Here is a 16150-nt window from a genome sequence, read left to right on the forward strand (position 1 = left end):
ACCATCACCTCCATATTCCAGCTGGGCGGGTAGAAGAGAGCATGCACCACCTCCCTTTGAAAGCATTTCCAGGAAATCCTGCTCATTTATCCCACTGGTCAAAATTCAATCATATAGCACAGACAGCTGCAAAATACACTGATCAATGTTTTTTTTCAGCAGATGGCCATGTGCCCAAATAAGTCATAGGTTTCAACTGCTATGAAGATAAGTGATACTGGGTATGAAAAGAAGTGATACTGGGAGACCCTGCCACAAACATATGGCAGGTGTTAGGTTCCAAACCAATGCATCTGAGACATTTTGGCCTGGAAAGTAAAGATGGATGCCATTGGGGCCAGCCCCCTGCCTCCGCACCAGGATGGTTTTCACTCTTCCTAGGGTCTGCCTCCCCAAAGGCTCCAAGGTCAGAAACTGGCCCCAGCCCAAGTTCAGGCTCTGCGTTTTCAGGGCCCCCTCAAAGGCAGGATCCCACTCATAGTCTGCACTCCCCAAGCACCAGTGCCCAAGATACCAGGCATCCCCCATCCTCCCTCCTGCCTGCCTGCCTGCCTGCCTGCCTGGTGAGAACGCCTGACCAATTCATCTCCTTCTCCTCAGTAAACAACTGTCAGGGAAAATAAATAGTTTTTAATAGGCTCATTAATTGAATTCAGGGAGAAATAACCTTCTCCCCAGGCGTTGAGAAGGAATACTCAGATGCAAATAAGAAAGTCCAAGCAACTCAGTTGGAAGGTGGGAGGGGACCCAGCCATCACCAAGGCTGGGAGACCCCCAAACAGTTCTAGCCACATTCAGTAACAATGACTCAGCCAGCAAGGGGGCCAGTCCCATCCCAGGGTTCTCCAGCTATCTGACGGTTGGAAGTCTCCTGTTGAAAGTCTCCAGTGGGGGCTAACACGGCCTTAATGCTTTGGTAGCCCTCAGCCTCTGCGCTAAGCCTGCAGGTCAGCCACATGATTAAATGTCTTTTTTTTCTTTTGCTCCAATCACATTTACTTTTAAGGCCCTGCCTACTTTTATGTCAAGGACATATCAGGTTCCCATTCATGAGAGTAAGACAAAGTTTTCTCTTTTAAGTTTTAAAAGAGAATGGGCTGAAAGGGAATGATCCAGTCATTAGGAGGACCGGGCAGCCAGGGCAAAAGGCACATATCACAGTGAGTGACTGAAACGTGGGTGGTGTCGGGCAGAGCACTGGACAGGGAGTCCACAGGCCTCAATGTAGCCTGCAGGGTGACCTCAGCAGAGACCTAGAAGGTCAGAACTTACCCCCTAGACTCGCCAAGGTCTCTGGCCATACCAGTGTGACTCAGTTTCCACTGGTCACTGGGGCTCAGGTGTTCCCAGGGTAGGCCTCCTGCCAGTGTCAATCACAGCGTCAGCCTGGTCTGTGGTTTTGTCTGCCCAGGGCTGGCTACTGGTTCCTGCCAGCCTGCTCTTGGCACTGCAGCAGGAGGGTCCAGGCATGACTCTGCATCCTTGAGAGAAGCCAGACTTGGACCCAGTTGCTCCCCAGTTCCCCCAAACCCTGTCCCCCAAAACCCTGTACTCAGGTCCCCTGATTTGCTCCCAGAGGATGGTAAGCATCCTATTGTACTGTATGATGTTTATGCCAGTACTTTCCAGGCACACTCAGTACTGATCCTTCCAACTGACCAATAGAAAGTCTCACACCCATTTTACAAACTGAGCAAACTGAGGCCCGGCAGGTAGATCTACTGGCCCAAGGTCACACTGCCCATGAGTCCAAGCCAAGACTCAAATGTGAATTCTTCAAATGTCAAATGCAATCCCCCAAAAAATATCCTGGCCCATTCCTGGAGGCCTCGTTGGTGACTTCTCTAGCCATCTGGCTGGACACACAGGCTATCAAATGAACATTAGGTGTAGCTGAGTCTTAAAATGGCCTGGCCTAGCTACTATGCACTTTTTGGGGTCCCTGGTTCCTTTGGGCTTCTCCAGGATAAAGGAAATCTCATGGACTGTTTTGGGGTTCCCTGACACCCATCCTCAAAACCCCTACCTCTCAACAGCCACTCAACACTGTTTCTGTGCCAGACATCTCAGACATGCAGATGCTCAGAGAGGGCAAGTGATTAGCCAAAGTCACACAGCACCTCCACTCAGGACTAGGTCTCCTAACCTCCCTTCCCAAAGCAGTGTGAGCTGAGCAGGGGTGTTTGAGCTGCTGAGCAGGGGTGTTTGAGCTGCTGAACAGGGGCTTTCCTGGCCATGACCTGCCTATCTGGGAAAATTAGTACAGGATGGTGATGGCTCCAGAATGAGCGACAGGTAGAGAGGCAGGAAGAGAGGGTGAGGAGGCCAGCAGGGGCTTGGAGGGCAAGAGGGGAATTTGGGTATGCCATCTAGAGAAACAAAGCAACTTCCCTAAAGTCACACAGCTGTGAGATGCAAAAGACAGATCTGGAACCCAGATCCGACGAACAAACCCCTCCCCTGCCCCCAATTGCTATGGCTCCATAATTGCTACATAATTGCGGGATGCAGTGCAAAACAACTGCAGGGCAATGCTGTGCAAAAATTATTAAGGATTTTAAGAAAACAACAGCAGGGCATTAAGTGCAGACCCTTCTGAACCTCCACAAGCACAGAAATGACACCTCTGTTCACCTGGGGGTGGGGGGCAGGCAGCCCTAACAAAAGACTTCAGTCATTCCAGTTTCTCGTCCCCACTCTGTGCCTCAGTTTCTCTATCTGCAAGATGGGGGGACAGCTGCTACCTCTCAGGACCATTCTAAGGATGAAACGAAAAAATGTGAACAAAGCTGGAGCCCAGGGTCAGGTATGTCGCATGGGCTCCATGACAGGGGGACTCAATGCCTGCTGGGGTGAACTCCCCCACTGCAGTTGTTGGGAAATTGTAGGTTTGGGGCTCCATCCTTGTCCCTCCCAGTTATTCATGAAGATGGGTAGCGGGAGGCCACAGTGCACCCTGGGAGCCCTGAACTATATTGACATGACACCATTTAATCCCCAATGATGCAGCAGGCAAGCTTTGTCCCCATTTCATGGATGAGAAAACTGAGGCTCGAGGGGAGGGAATAATGGGTTCCCTCACACAGCCTGGGAAAAACCCATGTAAGGATTCAAAATTAGAATGCTCAAGCCTCCGGTGGGGACAAAGTCCAGGCTCCGAGGGCCAAGTGGGACGAAAGGGAAAAAAAACAAACCTGGACGAGACAGCCCTTCCACGTCCCAGATCCAGCACCATCGCTAGAAACTTTCTAGAATCCACAAGTCAAGGGCAATTACCTGCTTCTGATAATCAACTGAGCAGTGGGGCCGGCACAGGTGTATGGTGGGAACCCATTAGTAGTCTCTGCATTTAAGTCCAGCAAGATGTTGAGGCGCATGGGTGGGGGATGGCGGGGGACGTCTGCAGACAAGCCAACAGCCTGATTTCTCTCTCCGCCACGGGTCCTGAGCATGAACCAGGGTCTCCCCGCCTTCGGCACTGTCAACACTGGAGCCCACTGTGTTCTGTGGGGGGCTGTCCTGCACACTGTGGGGTGTTGAGCAGCATCCCTGGCCCCACCCACCCAATGCCAGGAGCACCCCCAGCTGTGACAACTACAGATGTTCCCAGACTTTGCCATGTGTCCCCCAGGGAACAAAATCACCCCTAGTTGCAAACCACTGCAATAAACTCTACAAGTGACACTGGCGACCCCCATGTCCCAGCCTCAAGAGCAAATAGGTATGTTCCGGAAAAGACAAGAGCGCGAAGAACAGGTCCTGCAGCCAGAAGATAATTCACAGCCTTGCCCCGCGGGACTAGCCGGCTTCCTTCTGCACAGCATTTAATTTAAGTCAAGTTTATCATTATGACCAATATTAATATAATCAGAGCCAACGTTTATGGAGCGCGGACGTTGGCCCAAGCCCTATTCTCAGCAAACCCTCCTCCCTCCGCCCCGTGCCTTAACGCACCAACCAGTACCTCATCACAGTGGCCTCGGATCTTAAACCCATTTTACAGTCCAGGAAACTGAAGCTTGGTGATGATGACAAGTGAGGTGGTTTGAGGCCACACAACCAGCACACAGAGGTGTTTCAAGGAAAAGATCCAAGGATGTAAAATAGGGCAATTTCTCATAAAACCTAGCTTTCTGGCTTTTCCCAGCAGTTCTGCCTGTGGAGCCATTCGGGGCTGCCCAGGAGGTTGGGGAGCCCACCCGGCCCACCTCACCTATGGGCATTGCCTGCCTGGCCCTAATGGGCACGTGTGTTGGAGAATGACGTTCCTGACACATCTTCCTGCCTCACTTTCCCCCTTCAGACTGGTGTGAGGGAACCCAGCCCACCTTCTAGTTCAAGGCCTGGCCCAGTAGGCAGTCAGTCAGGCATGGCTGTGTGACCTTGGGCAAGTTTCTCTCCTTCTCTGGGCCTTGGCCTGGCAGCTGTTCCAAGAGGTGTTCCCTGAGCTCCTAGGTCTCTGCTGGCAATGATATTTGCACCCACGATCTGGGGCGCTTTCAGCAAACTGGCCCCATGTGTTTAAAATGCAATTTGAACTCCCCCTGCCTCTCCCTTCTGCTTTTCCACCTCCAGCCACACAGCCAAGGGTAGCCCCCTCCTGGCTTTACACTTGCTGTCTCCAACACCTGTTCAACTGTCTCTCTTCAGGGCTCAGCTCAAAGGTCATCTCAGAAAGGCCCTCATTGTCCCCCCAGACAAAATAGTGGCAGGTTGACGTACTGGGTGACACCAGCTTTTCAGCCTCAGCAGAACCCTGCTTTAGGTAACATTTTTTTTGCTTATTTATGTACTCACAGTCTCCCCCAATACATTGCAGGGTCCAAGGAACCCAGCTTGCCTTGTTCAATACTGTATTCCAAGATTTTAATTTGTATTTGCAATTTTTAAAAAGAAAGAAAAAGAACTTACATGGCGGTTTCTGTCTGCCAGGCATATATTTGTTCATATGCCCCTCACTATACCCCTCCCATGAGTGAAGCACCCATTTTACAGGTAAGGAAACTGAGCACAGGGCAGTAGGTAACTGCCTGAGGCCCACAGCCAGTGAGCAGCAGGGCTAGAATTTGAACCCAGAGTCTGGCTCTAAAGTTCTCTAGCACCTGGTGTTCAACAAATACTGAATGAATGAATGAATGAATGAATGAATGAGTTGGCAAATAAATGAATGGATGATTGCACATCAAGCTTGCAAACTGATTCTCTTCTGAGCGCCCCTCGGTAGGGCCACAGTCAAAGCTGAGACTGCCCCCTGGGCATTCACCCAGAGCCACCATGGACCCTGGCAATCAGGGGCCATTTCCTGGGGACCCAGGAGCGCCCAGAGCCTCCCAAAGCAGTCACCTGCCCTCCCCACCAGGCTCGCCTGGCCTCCCGTGGCTCAGATCCTGCCAGGCGCCTGGCCTGGTCCTGCCGCAGAAGTGGGGCGGCCTTGATTAGGCAGCCAGTGACGGGGAACGCCCCAGTTTGCAGCGGCTGAGTCATCCTGACATCTCTCCCATGCTGGACCCCATGGAGGGGCAGGGTGGCTGCTGGGACACACACACACACACACACACACACACACACACACACACACACACACACCAGGCAGATCCCGCTAAGCAGCAATGCATCACTTTACATGTATTAACTCATTTAATCCTCATAACAACCCTGCGAGGTAGGTATTATTACTCTCCATTCTACAGATATGAAAATGTAAGCACAGAGAAGTTGAGCAACTTGCCTCAGGTCACACAGCCAGCTAGTGTCCAAGCCAGGATTTGAACCTGGGCAGCCTCAGTCCAGCATGCACCCTCCAGCATCCATGCTCTTTTCTGAGGAAGGCAGCTGGGAGCCCATCTCCATAATGATTCTCAGGCGCCCCCAGCAGGTGAAATGTCATCAAAACAACTTCTTTGACAACTGGGCAGAGCCCCCTGATTCTGCAGAAGGTACAACTTCAGGTTCTAGCATCTGTTGACCCTGGGTAAGATTTCTCACTTTGTCACTTATGGGCTGTGTGACCCCAGGGCGGTGAAGACCCTGCTCTGTGCCTCAGTTTCCCTCTCTAAAAAATGGGGCTGCGATCTTGGCAACTGTGCTCACAGAGGGTGTGAAGGTTAAAGGCAATAAGTCCATGCCTCGTGTGCTTACTCAGCACAGAGCCTGGCACAGGGCACCAACTGCAAATAAGTTGGAGCAGCTATTATTATCCCCCCGACATCCCCTCATTTGCTGATCACAGGGTTAATTATAAGTGGCATTGAATTATACACACACAGACGGGTCGACCTTGCCTCCCCAGAACCCCTGAATTTCCACCAACATTCAATTAACCTCATGACAACGAGGCAATAGAGCATCTTCCCAGCCCCTCTCCACCCAGCCCGCCTCCATCCAGGGGTCCCAGGCCTCTAAGGTTGCCCTATGCCTTGGCGGGGACCAGACATCAGACACGCAGCATCTCATGACCTGGCTGGCCAAGAAACTGGGTGTGATTGACCTGATCTTAGAGATTAAGCAACACAGAGAGGTCAACCAACCAGCCCAGGGTGCACAGCTCAAGCTGGGTGGGTGGTAGAAGTCAAGGCTCTGACACCCAAACCAGAGGCATAACCTCATTTTGCAAGCAAGAAGGCTCTGGCACAGAGGGAAAGAGGCGAGGCCAGACAGAAAGGGAGAAATGAAGGAGAGAACCAAAAGAAAAACTGGGATTTTTCCGTTCCCTCAGTAGGAAGACGGGAGACCCCTGGCCTTCCTACAAGGGGCTAACAGCAAAGATTTTTTAAAACAAACAAACCAAAAAAAACACTCAAAAGCCACTGGGACAACTCAGGGAGTTCTAGTCAAATCTACCCCTTCAAAAGGAAAAAACAACATTTGCAATTCAGCCCAGTTCAGGCATTTTCAGGGAGGGGGGGTCACTGCAACCCAAAATTGAAGCTCCAAGCGCCTGCCCCAAATGGGGTGGAATCCATGGGAATGAGAAGGGGACCAGCGGGGATGCTGGACAAAAACGGTGGGGTGAATTTTCATGTCTGGGATCCCTTTAGCCTCAGAACTCTGGGGGTGCCTCGATTCCAGGGAAACAAAGACAGGGTTCTACAACCAGTCAGGCATAGCGTCGACCCCCAGGTCTAGCCAGGCTGAGCCAGCGGGGAGGCAGGGGTATTGGCAGCTCCTCGGAGGAGGGGTAAAAAAGAGAGACCAAAAAAAAAAAAGCACATAAAGTTGGGGGCCCTGTCCGTGAGTCACTCCCACCCGCTCGTTAATTTTCGCCTTTGAAGAAGTGTAAGCCAATTGATTTTTTCATATTCCCCACACACCCTCACCCCCCTCAACGCTTCTGAAATATCAGCCAGAGACAAGACAGAAATGGTACATTGGGTTTCTCTTTTCTTTTTGAGTGTCTTTTCTTTCCTTCAAGAAAAAAGAAAGAAGAGGGGAAAAAAACCCACATGTTACACTCAATATCCTTGAGCTTCTAGAAGGCAGAAGGGGTGACAGGCTGGACTACAAGACTAGAAGACTCAGGTGTCACCACTTTCTGTGCATCTCAGAGCTATGATCTGCCTGTCTCTGAGCTGTCCATCCTCCTTGTGACAGGTTTACACTTGAACCTCAACTCCTGTCCAGCACCTTGTCTTCCCCACCCTCCCCACCCCGCAAGCCAGCAGCTTTCTGGTTCCAGACTCAAGTAAGGTGGGAATAAGACAAAATTTTAAAAACATTTGAAAAGCCCTCGAACCCTCATTCTCTCCAACACAGGCAGTGATGTGACCTTGTCCACGCACCCACAGTGGGCTTTTGTTGGCTTGCCTCGCGGCTCCTGCACAGGCTCGGCGGCTACGCCTTCCTCTTGTTCTCCTGTCCCCACTGGAGGCTGAGCCACCCTGCCTGGCAGACAGCTGGGGGTCTCTCCAAATACCCCACCCCGGGCATCTTTTGTTGCGGGGAAGGACAGAGCAAGGGCAGTCTGCACCAGCTTCGTGGGGGAGAGGGGCACCATCCTCCTTGTAAATCCTGGAAAACAGGATGGTATGCCAGGAGGAAAGCCGGGGACTCTGTGTCTCAAGGCCCCTGCCGACATCCACTGACTCCCTCCAGAAGCACAAGACAATCTGCAGCAAGAACCTCGGCCCACCAGGCGCCCATCAAGCCCACCGCACTTTTCAAGAACCTTCAGCTTGCTCAGAGTAACTCCACAAATGGAGCCTAATGCAGTCAAGGGAAATCACTCTCAACTGAAAACATTAAGCTTCGTCAATTATTCCCCAAACCTGCTGGGTTTATAAATATCCATCTTTATTTTTAGGGTTTTCCTCCCCACCCGGAACTCTCTCCACGCCCCTCCCACTTCCCCCACGCATGGCTGCCTTAGATACGAAAGTCACCGTTAGCAGGTGAACACGGGGCCACAGGGTGTCGGGTGGAAAGGCCACACTGCGTCTCGGCATCACACCTTCCCTGCCTGTCGCTTTCTGGCCACCTCGCTCGCTGACCATCGTTCAGGCCACACAGCCATTGCAATAATCAGCGAAGCCACAAGTCTCCCGTTGCCGGGATGCTGGAAGCAGCAGTTGGAGGTATGTGCTGCGCTCATAACACCTGTGAAATGCTGTTCAATGCTGACCCAGAAGGCAGGAAGGGAAACTGAGTCACCCCGGAAAGCCATTTGCCCATCGGAGGTGGATCTGTCTCCTTGACTGGCGTTAGGTCTGGGAAATGCCAGGCAGAGCCCCACACTCTGTGCGACCCAATGAAGAAGAAAATGGGTGGGCAGTGACGGCTCCAGAATTGTCTACCCAGATGCCACCACTAAATCCCTGACATCAAGGGAGCTTCCCCCCTCCACCTGTTCCTGACACCACAGCCCAGAACTGGGAGTACTGGTGTTGGGAGAAAATGCCTCGTGTCTCCTCCAAGTGGGGTCCACACACAGACATGTGAAAGTATCCAGAACTCCCCGGAAAGCAGGGAAAAAAGGGCTCATTGGGGGAAAGGCCAGGAGTACGGTCAACAGGCGATGATTTCTGTGCAGTGAGGCACCTGGCTTTCAGTGCCCCCCTCTCTGTGCCCAGCTCAGGGGCCTGCAGGGACCCTGGGGGAGGAGGGTTCCCCAGAGAGCCCAGCAGCCACCCCAGCAGTGACCTCCAACGCCATACCCTGGAGCCACACCATAATGACCCTTCCCTGGTCTCCCCCAGGGAGTGGGAGTAGGCCAGGCTATCACCTCTCCTCACCTCTCCTCTCGGGATGGCCACTGACATGACAGCACCAGCCCCTGACACCCCCTGGGGGGACCGATGTCACTGGCTGAGGTGGCAAGAATAGAAAAAACGTGAGCTCACCAGGCAAGCCAGGTCTCCCTCGACGTTTTGTTTGCCTGAGCCCAATTATACCAATTCTCAGGGCAACAGAGTATGGCAGATGGCAGCCCCCAGGGGGCTGGGGAGGCTGGGCCCCACGAAGAAGTGCACTGTCATGGTGGAGATGCCCCGGGGCCTGGGGGACAGGGCAAGATGAAGATTTCTGGAGAGGAAGAATGGAGACCCCAGACAGACAGCAGGCAGCACAGGCAACAAGAGATGCCCAATGAAGGGCATCGTGGAGGGGGTAGGGATGTCCAGCCGGAGCCTCAGGCCCAAGTTGGTGGGCTCCGGAATTTGGGGGCGGAAAGCAGCCGCCCCCAGCCCCAGCTGCCTTCCTTCCGCAGCCAAAGTATCAGCTGGCAGAGGAAGAAGAGAGCTGAGGGACAGAAGGCAGGCGAGATTGGCAGGGGGAGGGGGGCACAAATGAAAGGGACCCTGGGAGGGGGAGGGGAGCTATGCAAATAGGGGAATCGACCAGGTTCCTCAGCCATTAATAAAAGCTTCAGCAGCAGCAGCTGGTATCACAGGAGTAGCAGTGCAGGCTGGCTCCCTCTCCTCGCAGGCAACAGACGGCTCTGAGGGGGAAGCAGAGTGCCCCAAACAAAGAGGGGCCCTTGCCCTCTGCACCCCAGAGACAACAGCAATGAGGGACATCAAGAGAAGGCCAGAACCCCAGCAACCAGTCTGGGTGGAGGCCATTGGGGGCCCAGAGAAGGCGGGTCCCTATCCTGGGGACCCTCCAGCTTTGTCCTGGCTTCTTAGAGTCCCAATGCCCAGACTGGGCACCTCAGACACCCTCCTTCAACAGCTGTGTTGCCCAAGCTGATTTTTCAGGGGTTTGTCCAGGGGCAGAAGGGCCCCATGCTCAGAGTGGGGACTCCCCATACTGAGATTGGGGGACAGGGGAATCCCAGCTGAGCCCAGGAGAGGGAGGGGAGGCGCCCCCCCAGATGGAGGCGCTGAGGAGGTTTGTTAAATTGGGGTATGAGGTCCCTAGGCTACAATTAAGGAAAGATTACAGAGGAAGGGACACTCTCAAAAGCTGCATATTTACGGGGCTACTAGAGGACTGGAAATGGGGAAAGGGTTACTTAGGAGTAGATTCCAAATTTGGGGGGGGTGTGGCTGAAAAAAATTCCAGTTTGGGGGTTCCCTGATTTGAGAATTTTGGATAAAAAGCAGCTGAAGAGTTCCCGGATTTAGGGGAGTTTGTGGGGAAAGTGTCCTGGATTTGTGGGGGGAGGTGCTAAAAGGGGGGGTCCTAAATTTTAAAGATTTCCATAAGGAGCAGTGAACTTGGCCGCAGCCAAAACCCTTGCGCCCAGGGCACGGGCAGTCTAACTTAAGGGGCTCCCCTCAGGACAACCCCCCACCCCCGCACGCCCCCTTCAACCTGGTTCCGACGGCTCCGCCCCAGGATGACGTCATCACCCTCCCCAAGCTCCCCGAGGGGGCTCCCTGGGTGTGCAGAACCCGCGGGGCTGGTGGCTCAAGGGGCGGCTTCCCATCTCCGGGGATCCCCACGGGGGCCCCAGCCCAGTGCATGCTCATCCGACTGCGAGTCCCTAGGGCTGGGGGCTGAGCCTCACCCCGCCTGGGGGGCTGGAAGGGGACGCCGGCCGCAGAAGGGTGGGGCAAGGCCAGGGTGCTGGAGCGGCGCCCCCCCATAAAGGGAGAGACGAGGCCTGGAGGGCGTTGGACGAAGACGGTGTTGGGTCGGGGGTCTCCAGGGAAGGGGGATTGGAGAGTAAGGGTAGCGGGCACAGCGGTCGCCTTGGGCACACCTGCGGGTACTCCCTCGCTTCCATCTAGGGCCACCCGTCCCAGGTTGGTCTCCACTCCAGGGGACCTGAGCGCCCCCCATCCCAGCACAGAGCCCCCCGTCTTCAGAACCCGCCTGGGGTCCCTGACCGGCGCCGCCGGGGCCAGCACTCTCTCCGCACACACGCGCGTCCCCACTGCGCGCCTTCGCCCCGCCCGCAGCCCGGGGTGGTGCAGCCGGCGGCGCTGGGCAGCTTCCAACGCCGCGCTCCGCGCGAGTCCAGCCCAACCCCCTCCCCCGCCGCGGCGAAGCCCCCCACCCCGCCTGCCCAGCCCTCCCAGTGGCCCCCGCCCGGTCCGGCCCTCCTGGGCATTGTTCAGACGCAGCTGGCCGGGCGCAGCGGCTGAGCGTGCAGCCGGCTGCAGCGGAGCGTCCTCCGAGCACAATGGCCGTGCAGAGCAGGCTTCCCCGGCACAAAGCCGGCGCGCTGCCCACTCCGTAGCCTCCGAGACCCCACTGGAATGCTTGCAATTTGGGGATAATTCAGGATATTTGCTCCCCCCTTACCTGGAGGCTGGCTGGACTGGGCTTCCCCGGCTCTGCCCCGCTTCACATCCTAGCTGTTGCATGGGATCCGAGGGGAGCCCGAGCGCCAGCGCCTCGCGGCGTGCGCGCGCCGGCCGGGCTGCCGGGCGGGCGGCGTGAGGACACTCACTGCGGCTCGCTCTCTCTTCTCGCCCGCTCGCGCGCCCCCCCAGCCGGTGACGTCATCCCTTCCGCCAGCGCCACCGCCACCGGTCGGGGAACGGGGCCAGACCGCGCGCGCGTCACTACGCAGCCGCGCGGCTTCCACACACCCCGGCCAATGAGGCGGCGCGGCGCGGTCACGTGGCCCGCGGGCTTTTAAATGGCCGAGGGAGCACGTGGGACACGGGGTACCCGGCTTCGCGAGACACGTGAGTGGAGGCGTAAACGCGAGGGACCCCTCGGGCCACGGTTCCCAATTGGAGCCCTAGGGCGCTTGGTACAAACGCCGTGGCGCTTGTCATGCCCAGGTCTAAACTCTGCCGTGGCTCCCCACTGCCCTTCGAATAAAATCCAGCCTCCTCCCGCGTTGGTATCATACCACCACTCTGTCCCCGGATCTCTATGCTCCAGACAAACCGGCTCCTTACAGTTCCAACAAACTGCTCACTCCTGACCCAGGGCCTTTGCACCTGCTGCTCCTTCGCCTGGAATAGTCTTCCCCAATATCATCCGGTTTGTGCTCAAATGGCAACTCCTTGGAGAAGCCCTCCCTGACCCCGCGCACCAGCCACCCCAGCTCCATTCTCTATCCTATCATCCTGTCTTTATTCTGGTCACCCTAGGGTGTGACTCCATGGGCCCTGGGGAATCCCCGTGTATTGGCTGAATGAATGTTGGAATGGATGAGGGAGCATTTCCAGCAGAGTAAGCACTTCATAAACATCCCACCTAATATCCTCAGCTGCCCTGGAGTCAGGACAAACCACGGTAGGAGCTCCAGCTCGGGAACTGACTAGCTGTATGGGACCCTGAGCCTCGGCTCTCCCACCTGCAATATGGATTTGCTTCTCTGGGTCTCAGTTTCCCATCTGTGAAATGGGGCAAAGTAACCCCTGCTCACATGGAGAGCATAAGGATGAATTGTAATAATGTGCCTGCCCAGCCTATAGTTGGTGCTTGAAAATGGGATGAGAAAAAAAGAAAACGGGAAGGATTATCATGGGAGGTGGGCGTGCTCAAAGACAACAAACAAGATTGCACATGAAGTCATTGTGTTCTGAACATGTTGAAAGCATTTTTTCTTCAAGGTATGTATTTGGAGAGGGCCTTGTGCCCACAAAGGAACTCAAGTTTAGAATTTGGGGCTTTTTCCTCCAAAATCGTTGATTCATTCATTCCAGGCCAAAGATGCAGATATAAACAAAAGGCATTAACCGGGGAACAAAATGAGAAGGCGGAAGTCATAAATAGGAGAAGAGAGAGGAAAGAATGAATAATTAAACAAGGGACCTAAATTAAGCTCGGAGTTTCCCAGCGTCCAGTGCAGCGGCCAGGTTTGCAGAGCCTACTTTGTCCTTCCTAGCTGCATGACCCTGACCTAAAGGACGACAATCTGGCCTTGGTTTTCTCATCCAAGCAATGGGGACACAGTCCCATCTTGAAGGATCAAATGGGATGGTCTCACAAACACTGAGCATGGTTTCTCATACATATTAGGTGCTCAAGCCTTGCAAGCTCGATTGGAGGCAGAGTGGCATGAGACCAACCCTGCCACCTATTTAGGGAAGGGACCTTAATTCACTCTGAGCCTCACAAGTCCCATTTGTAAAAAGGGGACAACCACATCTGCCTCTGAGGATTCTTGTGAGCAGCAAAGGAAAATGGGCATGAAATATGTTGCAGTGTGTGCCTGGGAAACCCACCCATTCAGGCCATCAATCTGTGTGTCAGGCTATTTTAAGGGGTGGGACACAGAAGTAAACAAAACAGGCTAAAAAATACCTGCCCTCCAGGAGTTAATGGCCCAGGGTAAGAAAGAGACAAGATTTCACTCAAGATAAAAACCTGTCTTCTGTGCAGCCCACAAGGTCCTGCAGACCTGTCCCCATCCCCTCCCTCCTCCAGCTGTCTCCCTTGCTACTCAACTGCACCCACACCAGCCTCTTTGATGTTCTTTGCAAACATCAGTCTCAGTCCAGACTCAAAGCCTTTGCCCTGGCTGTTCCCTCTCCTAGGACACTGTTTCTCCTGCTCTTCCCAAGGCAGGATCCTCCTCAACCTTCATCTTGGTACCAGATCATTTATTACAATTTGAAATGGTTTTCTATTTTGGCCATTTTGCTTGTTTTTTGTCTGTCTCTCCACTCGGGCTCTGCCTCTGTTTGACTGTCTGTAAATGGGGGATAATAATAATCTCTATATCCTAGGGCTGTATCCTAGAGCTACATCATGTCAAGCACCTGGCACCAAGTATAGACTCAAGAAAGGCTTGCTTGATAAATGTGGCCACTGTCAATGGGAAAGCCAGAATGGCTAGCCAGGTGACCATAAAAATCAATACAAGGAGAACAGAACATTCTAGTCTGATCTTGTCGTAGCCTCCGGGCAGCCTCAGGAGGTTGACAAGTGTCAGAAAGGCATTAAGGATTCAGTAACACCAAACCAAGACTTCCTGCAAGCCAGAGCTTGAAGAGAACCAGGAAGAGAATGTTCTCCCCCGGAGGAATAGCTGAAGCCTCAAAGCTCCACACTAAGGAAAACACCAGAATTGGGAGGTGGGGCTGGTGGGCACTAAGTCTCTTTCTCTTCTGCTGACCTCCACACCAGGCAAGCAGTGGGTGTGACTCATTGTTAGGTGAAAAGTTCAGTCGATGAACATTTCCATCTTCTTCAAGGGACGGGGGACTGTCCCCACCCTCCCAGCCTCCCCCTCCTTTCCTTATGGCCCAGCTTTCACCCCACTGTCTCCTAGAACCTGGTAATTAGCCCCAATGTGTTTTTGTTGAGACAGCTCCAGGGGCGCCATCAGGTGCCCATCACTGTATATAAACAGGACTCCTCATGCCAAGTTCAGGATTGTCTGTACAAAACCCAGTCTTAAATCTCTGCAAGACAGGTCCAAAACATCCCCCCTGTAACTGTGGCCTATGCCAGAGATTCCACAATCATTGCACATTCCTTCAAATTAAACATGGTGCTCTCACTTGCGCACATGCACACTCTTGCTCTCTCAAGTTCACTTCAAATGCCAAAGAGAAAAGAGGCACATGGGAACACCCCATTTGCAGAATGCCTGCTCTTTACTGGGATTCCATGTGGGGCTCCTCTGATTTAGTGTTTCAGGTAAGTGCTGGGGCTCTGGAGTCCAACAGACATGGGTTCAAATCCTGGCTACAGCACTTGACAAAATTCAGCATCTCTTCATAAGACACTCAGCAAACTAGGCATAGAAGGGTGCTTCCTCAACCTGATAAAGCGTATCTACAACTAACATCATACTTAATGGTGAAAGACTGGATGTTGTCCCCCTAAAATCAAGAAGAAGACAAGGATGTCTGCTTTTGCCATTTCTATTCAACATTGGACTGGAGGTTACAACCTGGCAATTAGGCAAGAAAACAAAGTAAAAGACATCCAAATTGGAAAGGATTAGATAAAGCTATCTCTATTTGCACATGACATCATTTGGCATTAGACAATCCTAAGAAATCCACTAAAAAAATATTAAAACTGGTAAATAAGTTCAGCAAGCTCAATATACAAAAATCCATTTTATTTCTTATGCAGTGGCAATGAACAAACAAAATGAAATTAAGAAACCAATTCCTTTTACAATTGATAAACAAAATAAAATATTTAGAAATACATTTACCAAAAGAAGTGCAAAACTTATGCTATGAAAACAACAAAATGTTGAAAGAAACTAAAGAAGACCTCAATAAATGGAAAGACATCCCATGTTCATGAATCAAAAGACATAATATTGTTCAGATGGCAATAGTCCCCAAATTGATCTATAGATTCAACTCAATCCCTATCAATATCCCAATTAGCTGCTTTTGCAGAAATTGACAAGCTGATCCTAAAATTTGCATGGGAATTTAAGGGACCCAGAATAACTGAAACAATCTTGAAAAAGAACAAAAACCACACTTCCCAATTTCAAAATTATTACAAAGCTATAGCCATCAAGACACTGTGGCACAGGCATAAGAATAGACATATAGGTCAATGAAATAGAACTAAGACTTCAGAATAAGCCCTCATATCTACAGTCCTTTGGTTTTCAATAAGATTGTCAATTCAGTGAGGCAAGAGTGGTCTTTTCAATAAGTAGTGCTGGGAAAACTACATATCCACATGCAAAACAATGAAGTCGGACCTCTACCTCACACCATATATAGAAATTAACTCAAAATAGATCACAGACCTAAATGTAAGAGCTAAAACTGTAAAACTCTTGAGTGAAAACATAGGCATAAATCTTCATGACCTTTAAGTAGGC

The 16150-nt window shown here is 52.5% G+C and overlaps 1 protein-coding gene across 6 annotated transcripts in view; it reads right to left on the bottom strand.

Moving 5' to 3' along the window:
• The window catches only part of PTPRS (protein tyrosine phosphatase receptor type S), a 111957-nt gene extending 100062 nt beyond the window's left edge, over nt 1-11895 (bottom strand). For 2 of the 6 annotated variants that reach the window (XM_019653402.1, XM_019653401.1), the window contains exon 1: nt 11686-11895. The gene's annotated coding sequence lies outside the window, so the exon portion shown is untranslated. The remainder of the gene's footprint in view (nt 1-11685) is intronic. The other 4 variants (XM_019653405.1, XM_019653403.1, XM_019653407.1 and 1 more) reach the window with 3 other exon arrangements.
• Between the last annotated feature and the right edge of the window lie 4255 nt (nt 11896-16150).

Source organism: Hipposideros armiger, unplaced genomic scaffold (genome assembly GCF_001890085.2).
Source record: "Hipposideros armiger isolate ML-2016 unplaced genomic scaffold, ASM189008v1 scaffold_202, whole genome shotgun sequence".
Taxonomy (NCBI): domain Eukaryota; kingdom Metazoa; phylum Chordata; class Mammalia; order Chiroptera; family Hipposideridae; genus Hipposideros; species Hipposideros armiger.